Source organism: Mirounga leonina, unplaced genomic scaffold (assembly GCF_011800145.1).
Source record: "Mirounga leonina isolate KUSES-001 unplaced genomic scaffold, KU_Mleo_1.0 Mir_174, whole genome shotgun sequence".
Taxonomy (NCBI): Eukaryota; Metazoa; Chordata; class Mammalia; order Carnivora; family Phocidae; genus Mirounga; species Mirounga leonina.
The window spans coordinates 39,418,530-39,427,580 of NW_023270451.1; positions in this window are offsets into that span (position 1 = coordinate 39,418,530).

The window sequence follows — 9,051 nt, forward strand, 5'->3', positions numbered from 1 at the left end:
GCCGGGGCACTGAGGGGAGCGCGGCTGGCGGCGCTGATTGTCACAACAGAGTTTAGAAAGGGTTATCTGGTCGGGGCGGATCCTGAGGGGGAGGGGAGGAAAAAGGGAAGATTTTTTTTTTAATGAGATACGGGTGGAGGTGCTAACTAGGCAATTTCTCAGCTCTAGTTACCGGAGTTTTAAATATTCGATTTTTAAAAATAGGTAATTAACAAAACCAAAGAGTCCCAATTTCGAACTCGCCTTGTGGCTTTGATGACATTTGAAGTGTAACCCCGGCAAAGCCGCAAGCACGTTTCCAGGGCTGGCAGGGGCGGAAACGCAGCAAGGGGGTGGGGTGGGAGGGGGCGGGAGAGTCGGGCAGACGCGCCCCACCCCATGCACCCTTCACGGGCCCTGGCACCGGGGAAGTGGGGCGGCCCCGAGCCAGGGGCGGTGGGGGATGGGAGCCCGCGGCGTCCTGGGCGGGTGTCTGGGCGACACCTCCTCCGCCTGCGCTCGCGTTGGCTCTCGGCTTCGCGTTTGCGATTGGTTGCCCGATTCAGAAAAGGCTCAGAGATAAATGAGGCCGGGGGCGGGCTTGGCCACCGGTGGGGGAGGGGAGCGCAGGGGCGGAGGTATTTGGCGTGGGGATGGGGGCGGCCGGAGCTCGGAGGCCGGAGGAGAGAAGTCAGAGTGGGAAAAGTCGGTATCTAAACGGAAACCAATTCTTCCTGTAGTTTTCAGAGGAGGAGGAGTGGGGTAGGCTGGTACTTTTATTTAAAGAATTTTAGTTGGAGAACTTGGGACTCTTGAAACAGGAAGACCGTTCTGCGTTACCCCTAGGTGATACTCGCACTTGAAAAATTGTTCGAGTCCCTTTCTGCCTCTTTTCTGCCTGCGTTCGGCCATGAGAACCATTCATAATTTCCCCTGTATGTAACGAGTACAATGGTGGGTGTGTGGGGGAGGGTCTGGGCCCGGTGAAGCCTTTACTGGGCCAACAGAATGTAGACTGGAGAAGAGGAATACGGAAATGAACATAGTGCTGGGGTTCTTGTGGAAATCTGCAAGTGTCGTTTAATGATTGTGTACTCCACTCAAAAGCTTCATTTGCATCAGTTACTTGTGGCATATTTTTAACAGGTATTCCATGGAAAAGATGAAAAAATGCTTATTTTTAAAGTAAATGAAATTCTATGTAGCATGGAAATAAAAACAGGAATCTTTAATGACCTGGTACTCCTAGTAGTAGAAAGTGTATTGTGCGATAGAGAAAATATTACGGTTTACATTGAAACATTTTCAGTAATTAAAATTGATAGAGTTCGTTTCTCTTTGTCAAATCCGTATATGGCATTTAAAAGTGTATATTTTCCAATTAAAAGGTGAATGACATTATTTTTCCTACATGTGGGAACTATTGCAGGATATATTTACATTTTATCTTTTAAAAGGAACTTATTTTATAATTTTGTGTTGAACCGGAAGGTGTCAGATCATCCATTTTAAATGCAACTGTTCTAACAGGTTTTTCTTTTTCTGCTAAGCAAATCCAACTTTTTAAATGTAAACTCACTTTCACAATATTTTCATTGACATTTAATTTGGTGAAATGTTTTTACTTTATGAGATCGAGGAGACAAATGTGCTCTTGTGTAATGTTCAGTAATTATGAGCTCTATAAAGAACATTTGGGTGGTGAGATTTTAAGTTTATGGTTAGGTGTAACTTTTTAAAAAGAGCTTACTTATTTTTCCTTTTCATGTTTTGAAAAAGAATCTTGGTTCTAAAAAAGACAAGTAACTTTTGTGGTATTCAAAATGTAAATATAAAAAATTATGAATTTTTCATGTACCTGTTGCATGTAATCCAAAACTACTTGGAGAAATGTGCTTTTCATTCATTTAGTAATATTTGCTTTTCTAACTCTGTAATTTATAAAAATTAGTCTTTTGATCATTTAACTTTTAGTAATTTTCATTAAGAACAAATTTTATATATTCAGCTTGCTTCCAAAGTCACTTGAATGGTGCCTTCTGGATTGTTCACTGTATTTGCTCTTATTAAAACTGAGACCTAAGGAAGTAGCTACTTCTAAAACACGGGATAAATTGTTTATTTTCCGTAAATACTGGACCGTAAATGCTTGTCTGTCACTGTCAAACACACCTAACACCTGGAATTTAAGACAAGTGTGTGCTGTTTTGATGAAATATGTTACTGGGACTCGTGAACTTAATCTGTGTATTATTGTAACAAACTGGATACTCCGTCTAGGACCTTAAAAACAGACAGGAGTTGTATAAGCTCAGACATTAAAGGGTGGTAGATACAGTCCACTCACTTCCAATCTTCCAGCCATTTGAGGGCCAAGTACATACTCACTGTCTGAGTAAAAAGAGCACGGGTAATTGTCTTTTTCCTGGCATTTCAAGTGCAAAAATATCTTTGGTGGATTTTCAAAAATGAATATAAGGTCAGTCTAACTTCCAGTCTTACATGAGTCTCACACAGGAAATTAACCGTGCACATGGGCTACTTCCGAGTTCTTCCCGAAGCAGTTGCAGCTCCTAATGAATGTTAACCCCACTAAAGAATCCCACCCATTGTGTGTGCTCTGATGCTGCTGAGTGTCACCCACTGCAGCCTGTTTACGCTTTGGACAGCTGCACCTACTCCTTATCTCCTGAGGGCAATAAAAATGTTTCTTTATGGGTCAGTGTAATATTAAAGAAGAAAAACTATGTTTAGAAGGTCGATTACCGTTGCTGTATCCACAGGTTATGAGCGAAGGCTGAGCAGGTAGAAGCGAAGGAAAGGGCATTCTTGCTGCTACCCCTAAACCCCGTCCACTTCTGAGAGCACCCGAGAGCCGAAGTCCTTACCGCGGGTGGGCACGCAATGCCCGCCGCGACGCCTGGGCCCCATAGGAGATATTTTTATCATACTCTTGCTCCTTCCAGCAGCTCTCCTGGACTCGTTTGTTGAAACCAGATGCGTGATAAGTGGTAACTTGGCTCTGCCCTCTCCGGAATCTGCCTTCAGTAATTTTTGTTTAAAATCAAAAATAGGGCCCCAGGAGATGAGAAGATGGGGTGGTTTCCTTTTTCCCCTGGTTCTGCCCGGAAAAAAGAGGGCGGGATTCTTGCAGCTCCCACTGGGGAAGATCCTTCGTTCCTCGCTTGCTCGCCTCGGAGGCCCTCGACCACCGGGCCGTCCTGGCCCGGCCGCGGGACAGGCGCTTTCTGGCTCGGCCGCAGGTTGTCCCTCCGCGCGGAGCTGTGGACGAGTTAAATGCAGGGGTCGGGAGAACCGCTACGGTTCCCCTCGGCGCACGGCACCACCTGAGGTTCTCTTTCTCCAGCGCGCGCCCGCCCGCGGGCGGCGGGGACGGACCAGGCAGCGTGTGTTTGGCGACCCTCCCGCACTTCAGGCCTATTTCGACTGTGCGAGGGGGCTACATGGCGCTGGGGGATGTTTGGTACCCACGGAGAAAGACCGCAAGGAGCGCAGGCTGAGCCAGGCGCCTCAGTCCGGGGCGGGGCGGGGCCGCGAGACGGGCGTACGGCGCGCAAACGCGGCCCCGGGGCGGGGTTTCGCGCTCCGCGGGGCCGACTCGCGGAGACCAAGTTGAGCAACCGGCGTGGAGAGAGACACCGCCCCTGGCTGGGGAGGGGGCGGGGGGAGCTTCTTCTCTCACCCGATTGGTGGACGGAGGGAGCCTATCACCGTCGGCTACCGCCGCCGGAGCCGTTTGCTGGTTTCCATTCATTGGACCCCGAGCCGCCCCTGGATTTCCATTTTTTGTGGCGCGAAAATAACCCTTTGCTCCCTCTCATTGGTTTTGTTGTTGAGGGGTGGGATTGAATTCTTCTCTTCGCCTCGTTTTTCCTGCCCTTTAACTGCGAGCCCCCCGCCCCAACCCCCAAGGAGGAAAGAGGGAGGAAGGGTAGAAAATAGTTGGGAGTGCGTGTGGAGCCCGCCCCTTGGGCTGACCGCGTGGTGCCCGCAGAGTCCCCTCCCTTCCCCCAACGTCCAGCACCCGGAGGTCCTCGGTTTGCGCCATGCTCAGCAGCTGGAGTCCCATCGTTTCCCTGCCCGTTTCCAACATCTTAGAATTTATACCTCTTTTTATTTAAAACAACAAAATAGGGTTTCAGATGCCTGAATTTTCCTGGGCTTCCAGAGAAACCGACTCATTCTGCCCCCTCCCTTTCTAACCCCCTTTTGTGGTCCACAGGGTTGTTTTAAGCAAAACCAAACAACCCCTCCAAAAAAAGCAAACGAAAAATTCCGGGTAAAATCAACTATGCCGAGACCACGTTTTCGTTGAAGCTGCCCTAAGACCAAAGAAGCCGAGACCGACCTTGAAGGATTAGCGATTTCTGTAACTGAAATATTCTAATTTTACTGACGTTTGGTGGAGACGGTGAGAATAAATAAGTAAGAGTTTGGCTTGGAAAAGGACAAAACAAACGAATAACCATATTTAATTTGGTTAACTGAAAAAGCTAACAGCTGTAGTGCTGTATTCTAGGCAGTGGTGTCTTTGGTGGGTTTGTATTTATATACATACATTGCTATTGTTCTCAAAAATAAAGATCAGAACTCTGGCCATAACAGAAAAGAGGGAAGTGTAAATTTGTTTGGAATATCTAATTTCATAACAGACTCAAATTCTTTCATTATCTGAAGAAAATGAAATGTACCAATTAGAAATACAACTTAATAAATTGTTCACAGATAATATTGTTCATTTTTTAAGTCTTGACAAAATACCTGGTTTGGTTAAAAACCACTAAAAACAAAAATTGCCTAGTAAATATTAAAAACCTTCAGAGAATCGGCTTAAATCTGTGAGTTCAAAATTTTTTCTATATTGTTAACTCTTAGCTAGTAATGATGTTACATCATCCTCCTAAGTTCTTTTGGAAAAACTATTTAGTTTTTTCGTTTTAATCTCTAAAAGCCAACTAATTGAAGTAAGGTAAATTACCACCTACCATAATACTAAAAGCTATTTGAGCAGCTCTTTAAAACACATTTTAAACACTGACTGAATTAGTAAGGAAAAACTTTTTAAATACAGATTTTGTTTACATTTTGTATATATATTCCAACTACGTTTTACTAATGTGGTTAATACCTATTTTTGAAGTTTCATGTAAAATTATTTCTCAGAAACATCAGAGTAACTTACAAATGATTTAGAGTTGAACAAATTAAACCTTAGAAACTAAATTTATAGTGTAATGCTGAAGATTATAGAGTTAATAATTTAGATAACCCTTAAACACCTAAAAATTTTTAAATGTGAAGATGATTATTTGTAAAGTGATTCTAAGTTGGGACTTACATGATCTGTAATTTTTATATTTTGAAAATGATATAGTAGAAAAAATAAAGAATTTTTAGAGTAAATTTCAATTGAAAAAGAAAGTTCCAAAATTAATCTGAACAAGCCAAAACTCTAAAACCTGAGATATTTTCAAACGTTTTCTCAAATTCACAGATTTATATAACCAATATTTTTCTTTAAAAAAAAGATTTGTTCTGTTTGGGAGAAATTGATTCATTAAATTTTCAACTAAGTCAGGATTACGAATTTTAATCTATCTGGTAAACTTTATACATGATTGTTAAAGTAGTAGATAAACATGATTCCTTTTATTGCAGTTATATCCTTTATTGCTTCACTTGAGTGAAACTTTAAAAATATTCATTTATTATTACTATTCTTCTGGGAGGAGGGAGGAATGAGACCTTTAGTGGAGTCTTTGGTAATTGGTGTGTGTACATAACTATTTGCTGACGGGGCCACAGAAAACAAAGAAGATAGGCATTTGTCTGTGGGGGGAGGGATGTGGAGAGGCTGAGAAGAGTTGGGCATTTAAACTTGTTTCTTGGTTGTAACTCTGCAGGTTTCCTTGCTAAAGGTGGAAGGAAGGTGGTAGAGAGAATGTATTACCTAATGGAGTAAAATGGGACAGTAATCCAGGCATGAAATCCCACTGGAAAGAGCAGTAAGAACCTGCTCTCCTCACTCAGATAATCGGAAAGCAAAGCACATGCTGAGGTCATAGCAAGTTTTTAGCATTTTCTAACACGTGCATTTAAAAGACACATTTTAAGGTACTATTTTCTTATTAGGACCCTTTCTTTTCCTGACCATTTCTTTTCCAGAATCCCATTACAAAAAACTCAGGAACTAAAGTCCCCTTCATGAAACAGCAGATTTTGTGACATAAGTAGATAAAAACAAATCAGCTCCTAGGTGATTTTAGTGACAAATTGAGGAATTCCACATGCTGTCTATAAAAAGAAAGTGTATTTTTAGATTTTAATAAGGCAGAGTATATTTGTAAATTCCTTACTTGCAGGAATAATGGTGGACCATTACCATTTCCACTTTGGCTCATTAAAATTCATTCCTCCTTGAGTTCAGTTTACATTTTAGTCCTGAGCTTCTCTTAGTAAAATGATCCCAGTTTTAAAGATGGAAGCAGCAGGCTAGGTGAGGATTATTATTATTTCAAAACATCTCAGCTGAAGTTCATAAGAATCTGAGAACATAAGACATAGCAGAAAAGAAAACTAAACTAAATCTGAAATCTTTATCAAAATTGACACTATAAAGATCTGTCCTAGAATTTGTGCCTAACAATTCTTTTGAAATATTTACCTCTTTTTTGTGGTAGATTGCTTAAAAACATAAAAGTTGGTGGTAATTTTTGTTGCTTTTCTCAAATGACAAATTACTGATCAATTATTTTTAAAATGACAGTGCTGGTGCCTTCTCTAAGGCAAAGTTTTATTTGAACTGAGGTTTAATATCAATAATTAAACCTGTTTGATAGTTTCCCCTTATTTAGTTTTGGCAGGGAGGGTGTCCTGTGTCAGTCATTGTGTAACTTTTCTATTTTTAAGTTATTTTTCTTTGTAAACTATTCATATCTTATTTGTAATCTAAAAATGTTTTTCCTAGCACTCTCCAAGACTTGGAGAATAATTTAAAAGTAACTATATCTTACCCCCCAAAATATTAGTCAAGACTTTTTAAAATGTGTATAATTTCCTACAAACAATAGGAAACATATTGAATATTTTCCATTAAACTAACATAACTATATGATCCTTCCTTCTAATTCTAACACATCCTAATTCTAATCTAGCTATTAAAAATCTAATTCATAAAAGGACACTAACAAAGGTCATTAAAAAAAACAAGAAAAAAATACCAGTTCTGTTGCATCAGAAATAGGTATGGTCTCTGTTATGTTGATAACATTTTGTTCTGGGACAATTAACTCCAGAATGATGTCGCCATGTTTTGTTTTCGTTTGTTGAAAATTGCCTGGATTTTGCTCCTTAATCCTATTATCATATCTCTTAACAGTTATTTCTTTCCTCTTACAGTTCTTTACTACCAAGAATAAAAAGACATTTTTGGTTTTGATTTAAGTGAATGGCCATCCATAAAAAGCCAAATAGAAAAACTAAAAAATCTAAAATTTTGGTGTGATGCATTATTGGTGCTTACCCATGGCAACCATAGTTATATTCAAATTTTATTTTAATTTGGAGCCAAAACTGTGAACTTTTAAAAACAGATTAAATTGAATTTTGTTTTAAATATTAATAAACAACAAAAAATTGAGTGTTTCCATCTAGTAAAATAGATAATAGAGTTACAGGTAATATTAGTCTTTCTCCTCAACAGCAACAAATGTGGTTGAGGGCAGTTTTGTTGGGTATGGAATGCAGTCAGTGTGTGCAATTGGATGTGAGAATATACACACATAGTCCTGTTGAGAAGCCTTTTGTGGAGATTTGTAAAGGAATAAAGCAAGATAGAACTTGTGTTCAAATTCTGAGTTTGCAGGTTAAGACAGGCAAGGTCGGCACAATTTTTTTTTTAAGTTTTTTCTTCACCATCAGAATTCTTCAATATGGTGTTTTTAAAGCTGGGGAGAGAAGAGTAACAAACAGACTGAACTGGAATTAGGATGCTATTAGTACATCAACTTAGAAATTAAGTAATTCAAAGTGTTTTATTTTTCTCTTTCTGTGCCTTGTTTTCTATTTGTAAAAGACTTATTATACCCATAAAATATCCAATGGCATTAATAAAACATACATGTGATCAATTTAAAAAGTTACAGAATAACATGATCACCTATTTTGAAAATGGTTTTGAATTTATTTACAAAATACGAAGTTACCACAAATCCTTCCTGTTGGATTGTTCTACCACTTCTATTTGTGCACATGGTCCAGACGTTGGTAATTTGTTTTAATCAAAGTAAGTAGCATTGTTTGAGAAAATGTCTCTATAAAAAAAAGAACCAAAGATATGGTCTCTTGCTATTTTGAAACAATGTGTTTTGAAACCTAAATTTGGAGTCATCCAAATGACAGTGGAAAGGAAACTCAGATTTTAAGTGAAAGCTGGGTCCTGTTATTTACTGCCTTTTTGATATTTATTGAAGGATAAGGAAATGGATTAAACTCTAATGTTGCTTCAGAGCTGACCACCAATAAAGTTTTTAGTGGCTATAAATGAATAATGTTGTTTCAACCAATGATAGTCCCTTCCTATTACTATTTGTGTAAAATATTCTCTTTCCCTGATTATTAAATATCCCTAAATTATTTCATTACCAAGGAGGTGGGATGGGATCATGGTATATTAGAATAGCCAAATGTTTTAACACTTTGAGTTTTTAAACAGATGAAGAATGACCACCGGTTTTTAAATAAAAGTTTATTATTTAGTTTACAATAAGTATTGCACTTATTATCTTATCTATACCATTGTTTTGCTAATATAATAATAAGCTGAATTACTCTCAGATGTGGCAGCTAATGGAAAACTATATTACGGCCAAGCACAGAGAAGATGTATAAGCAAGAAAAAAGATTAAAATCATGTTTGTGGAACTCTTTTTTGTTTGTTTTTGTTTTTGTTTTTTCTTGTGGAACTCTTGATTAAGCCAAAAAAGAAACTATCTTCCCACAACCAAATCTAGTGATCAGGTTCCTAGTTTTTATTGTTAATAGTTAATAAAC